Below are 19,281 nucleotides of genomic sequence, written 5' to 3'. Positions count from 1 at the left end.
CTTGCCCACTACGCCACGTAGCCGCCCATATATTATATATGCATTATATAGATATATATATTTATGTGTTACTGTCAACATAGGCAGGAGACAAAACGTGTACATTTTTAGCCCCGCCCCTTCCCCCGGCCCTGCCCCCTCCCACTCGGCCCCGCCCCCTCCCAATGGAGCTGCTTCGTCGCTTGCCATCTGCTGGTCAAAACCTGTATGTACCCAGCCATACAGGAAATGCACTGTATTATTTTACAGATTACTTTTGTGTTCCTACTTTAAGTGTAAATGCTATAAAAATACAGTAAATTACATTTTATCAAAATATTAACCATTAAATAAAGGTTGTAATCTGTAAATGTATTTGATTTTACTGTAAATGTTATGAATTGAAAATGGGGGAAGAAGTCCTTCTCTGGTCTGCATCCCCTTAACAATTGTGTATTGCGCCATACTGTATTGTGACCATTCTGCAATCTGTTAAAATTAGCAATCAATCAATGTATTACCATAGTGTCTTTATACCTTCATCACTGTAGGCTACATATTAATACTACAACTCGTTAAAGCTATAAAAAATACCTATGGTCATTAATTTAGCAGTGGGAATATCATTTTTGGAACAGTGTGTGTGCCCACCACCTCCTAATAGACAGTCTCCTCCCCACTGCATGTATATATTCCCTCCCCGCCGTATGTATATTTCTCTCCCACCCACCCACCCCCTCCTAATGTACAGTCCCCTCCCCATCATTATGTATATACTCTGTCAGGATCTAGGGGTAACAGTACTGTATATTTGAATACCGTTTATGTCACAAATGTATCAGTACTAAATACCTATATGTCCCTATGCCATAAATGTCATATGTACTGTATGTCATAAATGTCACTATGAATTGAAAATGGGGGACCCTGATGTAAACAAGACAAACTTCTTTCTCAGGTCTGCATCCCCTTAACAATTGTGTGTATTGAGCCGTACTGTATTGTACCCATTCTGCAATCTGTTAAATAAAGTTTTCATTCATTCTACAGAGAAAAGTGATAGAAAAAAAGCCAATGCGATTTTGTGTTTTTCCTCAATATCTCTGCAATGCCTGCGAGTTACCACCAGTAACTGTATTTGTCATACCATGACAATTCACGACAACTTTTAAAACGGATCAATTTATATTTATAAATCGCATTCAGGAAATTGGGCGTCAGTGCATGCTCTCCGTGGAGGAATGGGAGGAGGGGACAGGCGAGGCGCAGAGCAAACGGCTGTTCACCAACACAACACATTTACACATTCCTGCATCACATACAGTAACTTTGTATTGTTTTATCCACAGAAGATTTGCAAACCCTTTGTTCCAGAGACAAAAGCCACAGAGTGGGCAATCAAGAGACACTGGCTAAGTTGATTTGACACCCTCGGTGCATCAGTCTCTCCCCTGAGCTCTGAGCTTACGGGTCGCTGTTCTTATTCTTCTTCGGGTCGCAACCGTCTCCCGGTCTGACTTCCTGTGATAACGTTCTAATCTACACTTCTGCCACCTGTCGTCACGGAGGGGAATTGCAGCCATTTTGTAAAAATGAATAAGTACAAAATACGTGCCAATACGTGAACCGTGAACACGGCGTGAAGAAGGTTGAAAAAACAGGAGAATCCCGGGAAAAACGGTAGGGTGCAGCTATAGTGTTATTGTGTATTCATGATATACGTTGTCAGCTGACTGTGCTGTCTGTGTCTGTTTCAGGGTGTCTTCATCTTTGTCTTTTATTAAATACTGAAACTGACATTGAGGAGTGTGTTTCTTCAAATGTCACGTTAATGGTCCATATCGAAGCCGGAGAGAAGAAGAGCACCTTGCATTATTAGTCCGGGCGAGATATCAAAGAGGAACACTGGTTATCATGTCTTTGTGCACACAGGGGAAGTAACAGGTTAAGTCAGCACTTCTGAATAAATAGAAGAATATTCAGGATGCTACATATATATTTACTATAGGATCTCTGTTTAACAGTACTGTATATTTGCATATCTTGTATGTCACAAATGTAACAGTACTGCATATATGTATGTCATAAATGTCATGATTCGTTTAGATTAGATGATTAGATTATATTTTTGAGTATGTCATAAATGTCATTATGAATTGAAAATGGGGGACCCTGATGTAAACAAGACGAAAGTCTTTCTCTGGTCTGCCTCCCCTTAACAATTGTGTGTATTGAGCTGTACTGTACCCATTCTGCAATCTGTTAATTAAAGTTTAAATAAACGCATTCATTCAAGATATCTGGCCTCGCGCGGATCTCACAGCTGTGCCCGCACAGTGCAATACTCCAATTCAGCCATTGGAAATTCAGCCATTGGGTGGGTGGCGCTGCTGAGCGGTCCTCAGACCGCCGGACCTGAGAGCGCCGCTGGCTCTGCGGCTCTGCAGTTGCATGCTTCTCAGTGTCCTTGTGATCGTGACGACGCATGTTAATACAATGTGACGATTAACCAATTTACTGCTGTAAACTATAAGAGTTACAAAAAAAGGTATATGATTGAGGGCCGACGGTCCACTCTACTGGTTAAAGTCGCTTACTCGTGAGTAGTACGTTCATTGATAAGTAAGGGATAATAATGTCCACAGCCGCTCCGGTGTAAAAAAAAAAAAAAAAAAAAGATATCAAAATGGTTTATTTCTCTTCCACAGCGAAGTCTTTCTTCTTTACAGAAGTGATCCTAAAGCTATTTTCCTTTTTTTATGAACAAATGTTTTTTATTTTCCCTTTTTTAACATGAAACTAGACAAACAATATACAGTAACAGTGATATCAATTATAAATCACAGGACAATGACAGAAATAATAATAACAATAATGACAGTCCAGTAATTAAATAAAAATAAATGTAGATTAAAAGACGTAAAAATAATAAATACAATACATGTGCTCTTGCTCGCTCTTCCTCGCTCGTTCCCCCCCCCCCCCCCCCCCCTCAGGACCCCCACTTGGACTATACATCCACTATTTCATTTAACATCAGAAAATTACAAGTTTATATGCTTCCCTTTATCTTCTCCACCACAGCTACCCAGACTGCTATGCTGGCTTCATTAACACCAAAAATTCGTGCAGTGGATATCTCTAGATAAATCTATTTTCCTAAACTAAAACGTGTTTGGCTGTTTTACTGCCACGAAAATATTCACGTCACTAAGAAAACGTTAGGTTATGGCTATAACCAAGTTCTGTTAGTTAGGGGTGACGCTTGGCATCACACTGCACTCCCTCGCGTACATGCACGCGCACTGAATAAATTCCACAAATGTACCTTTAATACCAGTATTAGTCTGACCACACCCCTCATCAGCTTACCTTCATAAGCAGGTGTGTGGTCACCTGCTCTCCTCCTTCCCAAGCTTTTACCACAAGGTGAGGTCAAGGGCTGCAGCGGCCGTCTGATGCCAAGCGTCACCCCTAACTAACAGAACTTGGTTATAGCCATAACCTAACGTTCTGTTCCGTTAGGGGCTCTGCTTGGCATCACACTGCACAAGGGGAGGCCAAGCGGAGCCGCTGGCTGACAAATACACCCCGCTGACAGCCCCCCACAACCATCAGAACAGGAAGGGCCGAGCCCCCCCGACCCCCCCTAATGGAGGGCATCCCCCCTATTAGGGGCTTCACGGGAGGGCGACGGACCCGACCGTGCGAAGAGGCACTCAAGCAACTCAACGCACAGGGTGAGCAGACCGTGGCTTGACCCCACGACTACACACACGCACAACCCGCATGCCACCCGGGAACGAACGGAGGAACAACCTCGTTACTGCCCCCAGAATCACGGGGTCAAGGGCAAACCCAACCCCGTGGCAAGGCCGTAGCAGCGGAGCGCGAAGGAAGACCCAGACCCACCAAAAGGACTGGACTCCCTGGAATGGGGGCCCGGAGAAGTCCATGATGCCAGCATCAAGACCCCACCAGGTGGGCACGTAGTGCCCCGCCCCCCACATCGCCAGCGTATTCGGACAAAGGCCCCTCAGTTACTGCACCTGGTATTCCCAGGCGGTATCCCATCCAAGTACTAACCAGGCCAGAACCTGCTTAGCTTCCGAGATCGGACGAGATCGGGCGTGTTCAGGTTGGTATGGCCGTAAGCCGAGCGGGCCCTGTCCCCCCAATAGTACACCGCCTGGCACACTGACCCTGCAGAACAGGCAGTCAGCATGGCCGTAAGCACACAAAAAAGGTTAACCAACGGAAGCAGGCAGCGCACCGGGGAAAAACCAGGCAACAGGCTGTTAACCCTAGCCTGGAGACTGCGGACGAGACAGGCGCCAGAGGGGACAGCTGAACACAGCCGCCCCGGCGGAAGGGGCGTATGCTGGCGTTGTTGAATGACCAAGCCTCCATTTAAAAACCCCCACCCAGAGGGGTTGAGGCAGAGAAGGCTGACACGATTGGCAGACGTCATGAACGTGCAGGGGCACCCTCAACCGGTGAACCCGAGAGTTGACACTGCTCCAACACACCAGGGAATCAACCACCTTGGCGTTACCCAAAGCGGTGGTTGTTCCTATAACCCCTCAAGAAAAAACTCCAAAACACACCTGCGGGTATACACCGGCTATACCGCAGTACAAGTGTCTCAGTTTTCAAAAAAGGGTTAACCCAGGCCTACGGGTCGACGAACATTACCTCGGACCGGGCCTGGCGATACGGGAAGCACAGGGTCACCAGAGGAGGTCAAAGACCACCCCAACAGGCCCCTCTTCGCCATGCGCGAGAGAGGAGCAAAAAAGAATGGAGAACCAGCCCCTAAGCACACCGCACCTGGCCTTCCCAGGCGGTCTCCCAACCAAGTACCAACCAGGACCAACCTGTGTAGCGGCCGAGATCCGACGAGATCGAGCGTGTACAGGTTGGCATGGCCGCAAGCCATTACGACAGTGCTGAGTAAAAACGTACCCAACCAGGGTCCCCATAGCGCTTAACCCCGTGACACCCGGACCGACCTGGCATTTTTCCCCCTGAAAAAAGCCCAAGTCCCTCAGGGTACCAGAACAGCAGATCTGCATCCCCGGCGGACAACGGGTTCAACTGATCCGGACCAGCGTGACCAGAACCAGTCCCGTGCCCTAACCACGCCGACATGCCTACTCCAGGAGAAAGGGCAGATATGCGTGTCGATCTTAACATGAAAAGAAGGCGCCACCCAGACGTTCGGGCGAACCGCGCCTGGTGGCCCACCCCAAGGGCGTGAGACCCCTCTACATATGTTCAGATCCATTCCGTCACCATCCCCCAGACATGAACGAGAATCCGTCGAAAAACCAACCCAGGTCGTGGGATTTGGTCGTCGGAAGAGGAAAAACCCCCATCTCAGTTGCTTTATAAAAACGCCGTTTCAACCACAAGCAACCAAGGCGTGCCAGTCAGTCGCCTGTTTACAGCGAGCTAGCACTATACGTGCGTCGGGACACACCCCCATCAATGAACAGGCTATTTAGACCTGTCATTGAATCCCCAAGGCGCCCAGGGGAACGACAAGAGGGGTGTGACACTTCCTAACTCCAACACTTTTTGAATAGAAAAGAAGGAAGCATCAACAGTATGTATCCCAGTCTACACAGCCAGGGGTAAAAATTTTTCACATTTTTACATCCCACCACCCTCCCATAGGAAGGAGACGGGGATCCCCAGAGAGACTTCCCACGCGAGCTGTACAGATTGAAAAGAATATATTGCACCTTGAGCCATGTAAAAAATTGGTTTTAGGGCTCTCCGGGGAAGAGGCACTGAACCCATACACACTCAACAATCGAATTGAATCGAATACATATAGAATACAATAGAATAGGACACCTTCTAGAGGGTCCACTCACTTTGACAATCTGAGGAGGAAGGCTCTGTACTCTGATGGAGGCTCCCTCACATGGAAGAAGGAGTCCGAACTCACAGAAGGCCCGAATAGGCGCTTGGTGAGGAGGAGCCCTGACCACCCCCCTGAAACAGATCCATCACATGGACCTGAACAGCACACGGAAGTCCTACCAACAGAGACGCGCACAGTGACGTACTCTATGGCGGGGGAATTCCTGCGGTGCACACGCCCAATATACCAGGCCGTGGAACCAGGAAACTCCCCCCCCCCCCCGTAACGTGCCGAACCGCCACGTGACGGGAACCTTGAAGGACAGGGGGTGTACCCCTGACCGACAGAAACAAGGGGGAGAGGAAAGGTTAACAGTTCACCCCTTTACGACCCCACACCCATGATACGATGTAATGACAAAAAGAGAATATGACACAGTCATAGTCAGCTCTATGAAGCGTTTGACAGCTCCACACAGCGCATGAGCTAACCTGCTATCTGATTTTTACTAAGGAAAAAACACAGAATAGAGAGGGCTCTAAGAGCCCCGGTCCAACATACACATGTGCTTCTGTGGCCAGTCCAACCCAGTTGTAGGTCACATGACACACACAACCCATCATCACCTACAAAAAATGGCAAAAACACTCTACAGAGGAACGCCGTTTTTCACAATGAGAGAATACATAATTCTCGATTAGTATCGGCCACAGGCCTTGCTAAGCACACACGACAGCGACCAAACTATCTTTTCTTTTAGGAAAATAAAGTTTCTCCAGCAGTTTTAGCACAACCTCAGCAATCAAGCTAAGGGTTACATCGCATCCCTACCACACAAAAGACACAATTCTAGTGCACAACATGTCTGATAGGAGGATGAAAAAGTCCCCAGGGAACCGGGGGGAAACACAATTATTTTACCCTCAATACGGCCAGTTAAAACAGGAAAACCTGTTAATATGTGAACACACTGTTCATTGTCATCACAGGCTGAGAAAAGAACATTCTTTTACTCACTTGTCACCAAGCATAGCTTCATAGGTTAGTTACCTTAGTTGTGAGTACACGGTACATATAAACACCATGATGTTTCTCACACAACAACCAGATCATTTTCACATCTGTAACAACAACCCGATTTGCACGGAGAAGCTAACTGCCAGTGACAAAAACAGTACACACATAACTCGCGTCGTATCCTAAATACATTGCAGCAACACACGTTTGGGAAAACATCGTTATCCACAAAACATTTAGAAAAGTAAAACCAGAAGACGTGTTATACGGTCTGGTCAAACCTTGTCCTACCCGGAACGTAGATCAGCGAAGTGCAGTCACAGACACCGTAGGAACACAGCCGCTCCTGTGTTGTTCGAACTGGGCAGCGTCGCCGCTCCAACCCGCACTACAGTCCTCTTTGTTGACGCAACCTTGCCGTCCTGGCTCAGGGCAGGGTCGACGAACATCCCCTGTCAAGGATGACGTCGTAGTCAAGAGTGTAAAACATGTTACAATCAAAGCACGTTCAACAGAGTAGCATTAAGCTAACGGCCGCTCCAACCGTTCGGGCGCTACTGCCCCTGCTCGCGAGACGCCGAGCTAACGGCGCACAAGGAGCTGAAGCTCCCCGCGCCAGGCCTTGGCCTATAGCAGCAAGCTAACGTTACCTAGTGATCACGACATGCTAGCGCCGCAGCTAACAGCTGACTGGCTAACAGTAGGCCCAACCTAAGTAGGCCATGCAGCGATCCCAGCAGGCTAACGCAGCAGCTAACAGTTGACTGGCTAACCGTAAGCTAAGCAGCTATCACCTGAACATGTATACAATGACATAACACTCACCCAGACAGGCCGCCGTTCTGAACCTCTCCTCACTTTTTAAGAGAAAAGAGAAACAAGATGTCAACACTGCTTTACAACGGTGATTTTACCAACACCCGACGGAATCAGCACAATACCAAACTGGCCTGTGTAGCTGACTTGAACATGGATCTGCCGCTATCGCACATCCATGCACATATCTCCTCGTGAAGGAATACTCTCATTTGGATATGAAAGAAGGGGCTTAACACGGGACAGAGAGAAATCCACTCGTCCAGAACACACAGGGATCACCAGTGTTAATGGTCGCGGCCCACTAGTTAAACTACAATGGTCTTCAGACCAAGGTCTTCTGTCGCCTAGGTGGCTGAACAAAGGACCCTAGCCTGGTCAAGTAGCCCCCATAGCACTAACAGACAAGTGAAGCCCGCCAGCAACAGTACTCACCCAACCTGAAACCCACCGCTTCTCACAACAGCGGCGCGTCCGACAGTTCAGCTGTGGCCTGACAGGTTTCACCCCAACAAACACAGCAAGGAACTGCAGTTGAGAAGCATGCAGCAGCGTGCTCCCAATACGAAAACCGGTGGAGGGTTTTTAGAATGATCATCATCTTCCAGACACTCCAGTACGAAGACAATATCGCCGTATTTTCTCGAAAATAGTGAGAGAGAAAATAAAGATATGATGTCAACGTATCTCCTTCCTTGTAAACAATATTTTTCTCCACGTCAACTAACAACACGTCAAGTGGGGTACTACCGAGGCACTTCCTTGTGGTGAAAGCGAGAAGGAGGAGAGCAGGTGACCACACACCTGCTTATGAAGGTAAGCTGATGAGGGGTGTGGTCAGACTAATACTGGTATTAAAGGTACATTTGTGGAATTTATTCAGTGCGCGTGCACGTACGCGAGGGAGTGCAGTGTGATGCCAAGCAGAGCCCCTAACGGAACAGAACTGTATTTTCCAAAATCACCGCAGACTCGACACACGACAAAATTCCTCCACACCTGAAAGCCGTAAAAATCTACTTGCCGGCTCTAAAAGGAAAGTGACACAAATTTCCTATAAACCGTTCTGAGCTAAATAATACGGTTCAATGACTTTATCTAAATCCAATCAATGTTCCAAATGCCGTTTCAATGTAAGGTTATAAAAATAAACATATAAACATTCTCACTAAATATAATACAATAACCTAAATATACAGCTAAGCCCCATTGTATTCTGAAATGTAGACTATAACAGTCAGTGGTGCAGTCGCGGTCACACCCGGTTACACGCCGCGTGTTACCAGATCACTGAGGCAGAAGTACGCGCGATCGCGCACGGATGTGTACTCGCGTGTACGCGCACACAAAAATGCGCTGTATCCATTCGTTGTGACTAGTACCCGGCCACCGTTTTACATAACAAAAAGCGCAGGTAACTAAGTGTCTGGGTGTTGGCTATCTGAATGCATCTCCCCCTTCATTCTGTGTGACACAGGCAGTGGAGGTGAATACTAATGTGGCTCGGAATTCGTGATGGGGGTCTACCTGCTTATGATATTGATTATCAAGCGTCTGTGCTGCGCGCCAGCTTTCCACGGGCACATTCACACAAATAGAGAGCAAGAAGAGCTTGTATGATAGAAAGATTGCACTTGCGTATATGCGCTTGTGTGTGTGTGTGCATGTGTGTGTGCGTGCGTGTGTGTGTGTATAAATCAGTTATGTGCGCATGCACGTACCCGCGCGTGCGCGTGGCGTGGCGTGTTACCAGTTCCCATATTAGGACTGCACCACTGATAACAGTGTGTAGGCAACTAAGCCAATAGAAATAAGGTATAACTCATGAGTGCTTTGGCTCCTATACTACCCCTAATTGTACTTCTAATCTAGAGACAATTACTAACAACTAAAAAACCAAGGAGCTAAACTAAACACTATTTTAACTGATAAGTGTCTCTGCTGCTGGATAACCAATACCTGGCGCCAGAGGTCACTAGTACATGGCACACCGTAGGAGGACGGTCTTTACCACCGCCTCATGCAGCTTCTTGGAGAAGACAGACCTTAGTGATAGGTCTATCTAAAGTGGTCGTCTTCGTCTTGACACGGACCCGGTGCACGAGCCCGTGCTGGTCAGGAACCGCCTCGATGACCCTGGCCAAGACCCAGGAGTTGCGGGGTGCAGAGTCATCGATGATCAGGACGACGTCTCCCTCAGCAAAGTTGCGTGACACATGTGTCCACTTCTGTCTCTCTTGGAGCTGAGGTAGATATTCCTGTGTCCATCGTTTCCAGAATATGTCTGCCATATACTGGACTTGTTTCCATCTCCTGCGGGAGTAGACCTCTTCTTTCACAAAGAGGCCTGGAGGCAGGGAAGGCTTTGACGACTGGAGGAGCAAGAGGTGGTTGGGGGTAAGCGCTTCCAGGTCGTCCGGATCACTAGAAGCCTTGGTTATCGGTCGACTGTTAATGATGGCTTCTGCCTCACACAAGACGGTGTGTAGGCCTTCTTCATCCAGAGTCTGGAGCTTTAAGGTGGTGCTGAGAATCTTCCTGACCAACCTGATCATCCGCTCCCAGACTCCACCATGGTGAGAACCGGTAGGGGGGTTGAAAATCCATTGGATTCCCCTCTGGGAGTGTTCTCGATCTTGGAGCTATTCCATTGTTCCATAGCTCTTCTTAGCTTGCGCTCCACTCCAACGAAGTTAGTCCCGTTGTCTGAACGGAGGATTTTCAACTGGCCTCTTCTCGCGAGGAAGCGACGAAGAGCGTCAATGAATGAGTCGGTGTCCAACGATGATGCCACCTCAATGTGGACAGCACGGATAGCCAGACAGGTGAAGATGCAACCCCACCTCTTCATGACACTTCTGCCACATTTGACCTCGAACGGACCGAAGTAGTCTACCCCAGTGTTGGTGAAAGGGGGATCATCTGGAAGAACCCTGTCCTGGGGTAAATCCGCCATCTGTTGTTGTCCAGCAGCACTGTGTGAGCGTCGACAGGTTACACACTTGGAGAGGACTCTTCGTATGGCTGCGTGAGCTCCAGGGATCCAAAACTTGGACAGTACGTGGTTACGACCGCTGTGACCCACATTCTGGTGGATGTCTCGGAGTATAAGCTCTGTCACATGGAGATCCTTAGGTAGGATGGCTGGGTGTTTAGTCTCTTCAGGCATTGCCGATTTGTCGAGTCTTCCACCTACTCTGAGGATTCCATCTTGCAGTACTGGCTTGAGCTTGGCGATATGACTGCTCATCTTGACGTAGTCGCCTTTCTGAAGCGCAGCGATTTCTTCTGAATATTTCTGTCGCTGACTGTAACGAATGATCTCGAGCTCTGCTTCCTTTATATTCTCCACAGTGAGGTTGGTCTTCTCCAGGCTTGCCTTGAAGATCTCCATCTGTGTCTGTACCTCAGACTGTGTGAGCGAAGCATTCATCTCCTTCCTCTTGCGACACAGCATCAGCAGAGTGCTTTTAAGCTTCAGGATCCAACCGACTGCCTTCTTGAGATGGTTTGAAGTATCTCTACCTTAATTTATACCTATATCTAAGTTCTGTGATCGTATAGTCTTTTTACCCTTCTCCTCTGCATTGTTTGGTATTTCAGATGTTCGGTTCAATTAAAGGAAAGAAGCTGACGAGGTGGTCCCATCAAACAAACTGCGGTGTTTATTTCTATTTCCTAATAAACCACAGCTTATTATTCAAAACAAGTACATTGTCTCTTTGGTATATCTAATTGTCTCTTTGATGAGGCAGTTGATCCATGCTCGGATCAGCGGCGGCCGTCAGAGCGTTCTTCTCTCGTGCTGGGGTGGTATGGTTGTTGTCTCGGGTTCCCATGACAACACAAGTCTTCTCTTAGTGGTTTGCTGGTCGTTTCTCGGCGGTCAGGTAGGGAGCGCTTGGTTTCGTCTCGGCGGAGTCTGCTATGAGCCTCTCCTCTGTCATCTGGTGTCAATGGCTCTGAGTCTCCGGCTCGGCTCTCGAGTTCTGTGTGGCTCGCCCTCCAGGGATCCTCTCCGTCTCCTCGCTCCTCTCCTGTCTCCGGGTCTGTGTGTGTCTGTCCGTCTCCATCAGCCCTATTTAAAAAGGGGAAGAACTCCCCCAAAGCCCCCGGAAACGTGTCCCCCAGGGCTCAGGCTTCTCCATTGGCCAAATTCCTTCTAGCAGGAACTTGTCTGTCGTGACACGTCCTGACACAGCCTTGGTCCGCTGACACAACCGTTCACCATAGAATCTGTCGGGCTGTTTAATCATTACCTTCTGAGGGGATTAGTTTAATGCGTGCCACATCCTCATGTTTCTTGTGACACAATGTTTACATAGTCTAGATTGGAGAAACAGACTACTTTGTTTCTTGATTAACCACTGACCAATACTGTACAGCCTTATCTTTTAGCATTAAGAGTTTTTATTCTTTATTGTGACTTCCGTTATTCTAATAGTTTTTAAGTTATGTCCACATTGTAACTCATGTATTTGAACTTTATTTGATTGTTCCATCCTATGGGGGGTATTTTCCTATTCTAAAGTAATCTATTCTCTAGGTTGTAGCTCTATTTTGATCACTAAAGTATTTTGTTCAGTATTAACATTAATTAACAAACTATGTCTTACTCTTGGTTAACTTGTTATTTAGTCTATAGTTTATGGGTGACTGGTGTCCTTTTCTGCTTGCAGAATGTGTTTGTTGGCCCGGGGGAGGGTTAGACAGGGTCAACGGTTTTCTACTATCTTTAGGCCTTGTGCCAGCTGTCACCACTTCCCTTTAAAATGTGCTGTTGGGAACGGGGGTTTTACTCAATCTCTATCTCCAATCTAGGTGGGGGAGAATGCCAAATGGTCTCCTGTTTGACGTATACAAGGCTATTTGGTTTAGTGACCTCTGTGGCCTTGCGGTAGGAGCTATTTGACAGGGGGAGGGTTTTCTCACAGTGGCCGGTGGGTCTCTTACACTAAAATAAACCAACTCCTTTCCTGATTACCTCAATATAGTCTTGAGGGGTCATTGATTATCTTAAGGTCAGCCAGCTGGTGGGGTGATGGGAGAGTCGACTAAATCCTACTATCTTTAGGCCTGGTGCCAACTGACACCATTTCTCCTGGAGCCCCTGTCGCCCCTCTCCCAAATCCCTTACAGTTTACCAACAGCATTTCCGTCCAGTATCATTTTGTACTGTTTCATTTGTTTTATTTATGTTTTCATTTAGAAATATACGACAGGTTCCAATTGGAGTAATATTCCAGGAACTGCTGAACTGTGTCGAACTGCTCTTCAGCTGCAGTAGCGCTGACCACTGCGTTCTTTATCTCTGGGTCCTCCGTGGTTAGGTCCCCATGGTGTTCTGGGTTCTGAGGCCATTCCTCTTCGGGCTTGGTGAGGAAGCCCGGCCCCTGTATCCAAGTCTCATTGTGCAGGAATGATTCCACATTGAGTCCTCTTGACGCATGGTCAGCAGGATTTGTTGCAGTATCTACATACCGCCACTGTCCTACTTCTGACAGCTTCAAGATGGTCTCCACTCGATTCGCTACGAAGGTGCAAAACCTACTGGTTCTGTTTGCGATGTATTTGAGCACAGTGGTGCTGTCGGATCAGAACACAGATTTGTTTAGGTGGAGCTCCAGCTCAGACCTCAAGGTCCTGTCCATGCGCGCTGCCATGGTAGCCACTGCTAGCTCCATGCACGGGATAGTGAGGGCCTTGAGCAGGGCCACTCTCGCTTTCGCCATGACGAAGGCAACATGAAGCTTGTTGTCGTCACTCTTCTGTAGCAGATAGCTCACCGTTCCGTAGCCTTCTTGGCTAGCATCTGCGAAGTGATGCAGCTGGTTTAATGTTGCCTCGCCGAAGCCCTTGGACTTGAAACTCAGAGGCACTCCGAAATCCTCCAACAGACGAAGGTCCTCCATCCAGCTGGACCATTGTAGAGCGAGGTGCTCGGGATGTCGTCATCCCATCCTAGTTTGAATCTGCAGAGCTCTTGGAGGATACTCTTCGCTGTCAAGACCACTGGAGCTAGGAGGCCCAGCGGATTGTAGATTGAGCCAACTATAGAGAGGATGCCTCTTCTTGTGGGTGGTCTTTCTTGTAGGACAATCTTGAACTTGAAGTTGTCGCTCTCAGTACACCACCGGACTCCCAAAGCTCGCTCAACCGGGAGCATGTCCAGATCCAGATCTAACTCCCTCAGAGGTTCGGCCCTTTCCTCAGCAGGGATAGCGGACAGCACGGCTCGGCTGTTGCTCACCCACTTAGTAAGCCGGAATCCTCCTGAGGCAAGGATAGCCCTTAATTCGTTGCACAGGGACACAGCCTCCTCTTCTGAACGAACTGACTGGAGGCAGTCATCAACTTAGAAGTTGTGCAGCACTGTGTCGACCCCTGCAGGGCTGTACTGTTCTCTGTTGTCTTGTGCACACTTTTGTAGGGCAAAGCTGGCACAACTAGGAGATGAGGTGGCACCGAATATGTGTACTCTCATTCTGTACTCTATTAGGTCTTGGCTGATGTTACCGGAAGGCCACCAGAGAAACCAGAGAAGGTCAGCATCCTCGACCGGCACCCTGACTTGGTGGAACATGGCCTCCACATCTGCCATGACAGCCACCTCCTCTTGCCTGAATCTAGTGACGACACCAAGGAGAGTACTCGTTAGATCCAGCCCCTGTAGCAGCTGGTTGTTCAAGGTGGTGCCTTGGAATGATGCCCCACAGTCGAACACCACGCAGATCTTCCTCTTCTTGGCATGGTACACGCCATGGTGTGGCAAGTACCAAACTTTTCCATCGCTGCGGCTGAGCTCCTCACTGGGAACCTTGACTGCGTAGCCCTTTGCGATCCAGTCGTCGACGAACACTGAGTAATCAGTGTGGAACTGGGGATTCTTCGTGAACCTCTTCTTTAAGTTGAGAGCTCGCTGTTCAGCTACTCTTCTGTTGTTCGGCATCTTGAAGACTGCGTTCCTCAGTGGTAGGCCGATGCTGTAGTGTCTAGGGCTGTCTTAAATACTTCGAAGCTTCGTTCGATGGCACGAGCTTCGAACATCAAAGTAAAAAAATAAAAATAATAAAAAACCTTTTTTTGCCTCCAAAATCATGCGCCTCCATTCCAATGAAACGAAAGTAAGCGGCGCCTTCCCGCCTCCATTCCAATGAAACGAAAGTAAGCGGTGCCTCGACTCCACCTCTCTACAACAAGCATGTGGAGATTATCTGTGTTGAAAACAACAAGGACATGTGCAGCAGACATGTTGAAGAAGAAGTCATCAGACGTGTGGTTACACTTTAAAATATGCAAAGACAATGCCCAAAAAGCAGAGTGCCAGATATGCCAGAAGAAAATGGCATATCACAACTCTACAACAACTTTGTCAAATCACCTAAAAAACGTAAGTATCGTTGTACACGACGGCGACGCCACACAAAACATTAATAAGGCTATGCCTATGCTGCTATGACTAATGTGTTACCAAGTTGGCTAATTTAATTGTAATCATCTGCTTTTGTAGGTGCATTGTCTGATATAATTATAAATGATAAATTAAATATAATATAATTGTGTGCTTGATAGACGAAGGTTGCAACATAATTATGTAATGTCATGTCGTTGGCTGTGAGAGCAGCCCCACTGCACCCAGGCAGCGCAGCCGAGTGAAACCTTGTTGGCTGCGTCACAGTCACGAAAGGGGCTACTTAATTAATTAATCCAATCCACTTTATTTATAGAGCACATTTAAAAACAACAAAGTTTACCAAAGTGCTGTACAAGTCCCACAACATAAGATTAAAAATAATAATAATAAAAAAAAAAATTATAATTAATATTTTTTTAATTATTTTCGAAGCTTCGAATTAAAATCGAAAAAAATCGAAGCTCAGCCCCGAAGCTTCGATTGCCAAAAAAAGCTTCGAAGGTCAGCCCTAGTAGTGTCCCTCTGTAAGTTTCACGGACTGCGAGACCAGTTCCAGAAACTGGATGTCGTCCCTCGACTTCTCAAGCCGGTCGTCTTGACACTCTGGGAAGTCGTTCTTGAACTGTTGACTCCAAAGTTCATCTAGCGTGGCCACGGATGTGCGGTTGGATGTGACTTGTATGAGTCCACTGGTAGTTTCATGGCCATTTTCTCCACTGATAGGGCCATTGACGATCCAGCCCAGTCGCGTTTTCACCGCGTACGGCCCTTCTCCCATGCTGGGTACCACCTGCCATGGTTCCATTGCCTTGGGTACGTCAGTCCCGATAAGAAGGCCTATCTCCGCCTGAATCTTCGGGATTCGCACTTCACTGAGATGGGGCCACTTATCGACTTCCTCTTGCAGTGGGATGTTCTGTTTACGAGCAGGTATTGACTTCTGAGAAAAGGTGTTGGGTAGCTCTAGGAAGTTGTCACTATCCAAGCTACAGACTTCTAAACCAGACACCATCTGGCTGTTCACGATCTGCTCGCCTCCCATGGTCTTTAGCACAATACTTGTCTTCCTGCCGGTGACGTTAACCCCATCACACTGCCATTAACTTCTCTGTGCAGAAAGTGACGTTGCTGCCTGGGTCGAGGAACGCGTAGGTAGCCACCATCTTGTTGCCTTTCTTGGCTTTGATGTGGACTGGAACGATAGCCAAGATGCTTTCGACGTTGCCGGCCCCAGTAGCTCTGCAGGTCCTCGTTTCTGCATTGATGCATCCACTGACCATAGAACTGGCTTCGCCTTCTTCTTCCCCGCCCCTGTGCTTATTTTCTTTGGGCGCATCATCCGATGTCTCCTTCTTGTGCCTTGCTTCATCATAGGCAGCTTTGTTCTTAATATGTAGAACTGTAGGGTAAGCTGGCAGACTTGGCAGCTCATCTTATCTTGGCAGGCCTTGCTCATGTGTCCCCGTTTCAGACAGCTGAAACATAGGCCTTAAATCTATCTTCTCCTTGTGCTTTTTTTATGACCTTGGATGCCATTTTGTCACAGGAAAGATTTGCCTCTAGGATGGAACCTAGGTATGTAATTTCATCTTTCCTTGTGACAATATTGTCACCCACTGGCCACTGTAACTGAGAAGCCGTCGGTCTTGCTGAGTTTGTTATTTGATCCAAAGAGAATGGACTCTGTTTTACCCAGGTGTAATGATAGTTTGTTATCAGCGAGCCAGGTGCAGATTCTGCCGAGTTCTGAGCTGAGGGTTTTTTCAACCTGTAACTTGTTCTAAAACCAATTGCTTTTAGCTTGTCAATCAGAATGGAGTGATTAACAGTGTCGAAGGCCTTTTGTAGGTCCAGCATGACCATGCCGCAGTATTTGCCAGCGTACACCCCTTGTTTGATGTGGTCGTTCAAATAGAGAAGGCATGTGTCAGTGGAGTGGGATGTTCTGAAGCCAGATTGGAATTCGTAGATTAGATTTTTTTCCGCTAGGTACTTTTCGACCTGTTCGTAGACTATTTTTTCCATGACTTTCGAGATGGAGGTAAGAATAGAAACAGGGCGGTAGTTGCCTGGGTCTAATTTGCTGCCCTTTTTGTGCAGAGGGGTCACTCTCGCAATTTTGAAGTCCTTGGGGACGTGTCCCTGTTTTATGGAGAGGTTTATTATGTGTGTGATGACTGGGGTGATGGCGGCTGCTGAGTCTCTGAGGAATTTGGAGGGGATGTTGTCATGGCCAGTGGCCTTGTTAGGTTGGAGGGCACTCAGTTTTTTGAGTACCTCATCTGTTGTTACCATTTCCAGTTTGAAGTCGTCTTTGCGGACCCCTAGGTTTTTGTAGTATGCTACTATGTGTTCTACCCCATAATGCCCTGAGTGGGAGGGTAGTTTGTTTACCAGTGTTGTGGCTATGTTTGTGAGGAAAATGTTTAAGTAATTGGCTACATCTAGCTTGTCTGTGATGAGCGTGTTGTCCGTCTTTATGTTTATGTTTGAGAATTTGGTTTTAAGTTTTTTACTGCAGCCTAGTTGATTATTGAGTAATTTCCAAAGTTCACATGGTTTGTTTTTGTTTTCCTCAGTTTTGTCATTGATGAAATAATTCTTTGCTGTTTTGATCATGGTGTTTACGTCATTTCTTAGTCTGTTTCTTTGAATTTTTTGTTCAACCACAGACAGTCCACTCTACTGGTTAAAGTTGCTTACTCGTGAGTAGTACGTTCATTCATAAGGAAAAATAATGTCCACAGCCGCTCCGGTGTAAAACAAAGATATCCAAATGGTTTATTTCTCTTCCACAGCGAAGTCTTTCTTTACAGAAGTGATCCTAAAGCTATTTTCCTAAACTAAAACTTGTTTGGCTGTTTACTGCTACGAAATATTCACGTCACTACTACAAGGTAAGAAAACTGTATTTTCCCAGTCTCCAAAATCACAGCCGACTCGACACATGACAAAATTCCTCCACACCTGAAAGCCGTAAAAATCAACTTGCCGGCTCTAAAGTAGGCTGGTAAAGCTATGCCTCCTAAAGTGTGAAAACGGAAGTACAGGAAGTACCGGCTACAGGCTTTCCGGTTTCGACTAAACAATTATAGAAATGTGTGAAGTGTGGCATAAGGAGATTGCGTTCGTCACCAACCCCGGAGCGGCTGGATTCGCCTGGTCGAATCCAGCTCACAGCTCCGGGGTTGTCACCAGCTTGGCTGGCCGTTCACACTAATACAATTGGCAGTATTAGAGGGTGGGAGAAGCTTGCGGGGTGGGTCCGGGTCGTTGTAAACAGCGACTCCTACAGTTCGGTCGGGGCGCCTGTGTGACGGATCATACTGGGTCTGCGTTGTGTTTGATGTTAAATGTTAAATGAGAATGTCCCGAGGGGGAGTCGAACAGGGGGCTCCCGCGTCCGCGGGCGACGACACAGACCGCTGCACTAAGAAGTGGATCCACTCCTAACTACCGTACCTATGCGTCTATTAACCCTGTTATGGGGAAGTGAGTTTAATTTACCAGCCCGCACTGCCACAGTCACCCGTCAACACACCTGTTTCAGTGACTGTGGACATACCCACGGACTTCCCCGTTACACTCACCTCCCTAAACTCACGCCCCTCAGGACATCCGGGTCACTGGGCACCACTGTGACGGATCATACTGGGTCTGCGTTGTGTTTGATGTTAAATGTTAAATGAGAATGTCCCGAGGGGGAGTCGAACAGGGGGCTCCCGCGTCCGCGGGCGACGACACAGACCGCTGCACTAAGAAGTGGATCCACTCCTAACTACCGTACCTATGCGTCTATTAACCCTGTTATGGGGAAGTGAGTTTAATTTACCAGCCCGCACTGCCACAGTCACCCGTCAACACACCTGTTTCAGTGACTGTGGACATACCCACGGACTTCCCCGTTACACCTGCTAAGCGCGGATAGGATCTAAGTGGGATAGTGTGATCCTTCCACACGCTACGCCCTCTCAGTGAGAATCCGCGCTGCCAGGTGAAAAGAAGCGGTTGATTGGCTGGACGTGTGTCGGAGGAAGCACGTGGTAGCCTCCACTCTCCCAGACCGACTGTGGGGGGTAAGTGCGCAGCGACCAGGAAGGGGATTGGGAATTGGCATAACGACTAACATTGGGATGGGAGAAAATCGGAGGAAAAAGGAGGGGGAAAAAGACCAAAAAATAAA

This window comes from Notolepis coatsorum (assembly GCF_963971535.1).
Source record: "Notolepis coatsorum genome assembly, chromosome: 2".
NCBI classification, from domain to species: Eukaryota; Metazoa; Chordata; class Actinopteri; order Aulopiformes; family Paralepididae; genus Notolepis; species Notolepis coatsorum.
This window is presented reverse-complemented; position numbering follows the sequence as displayed.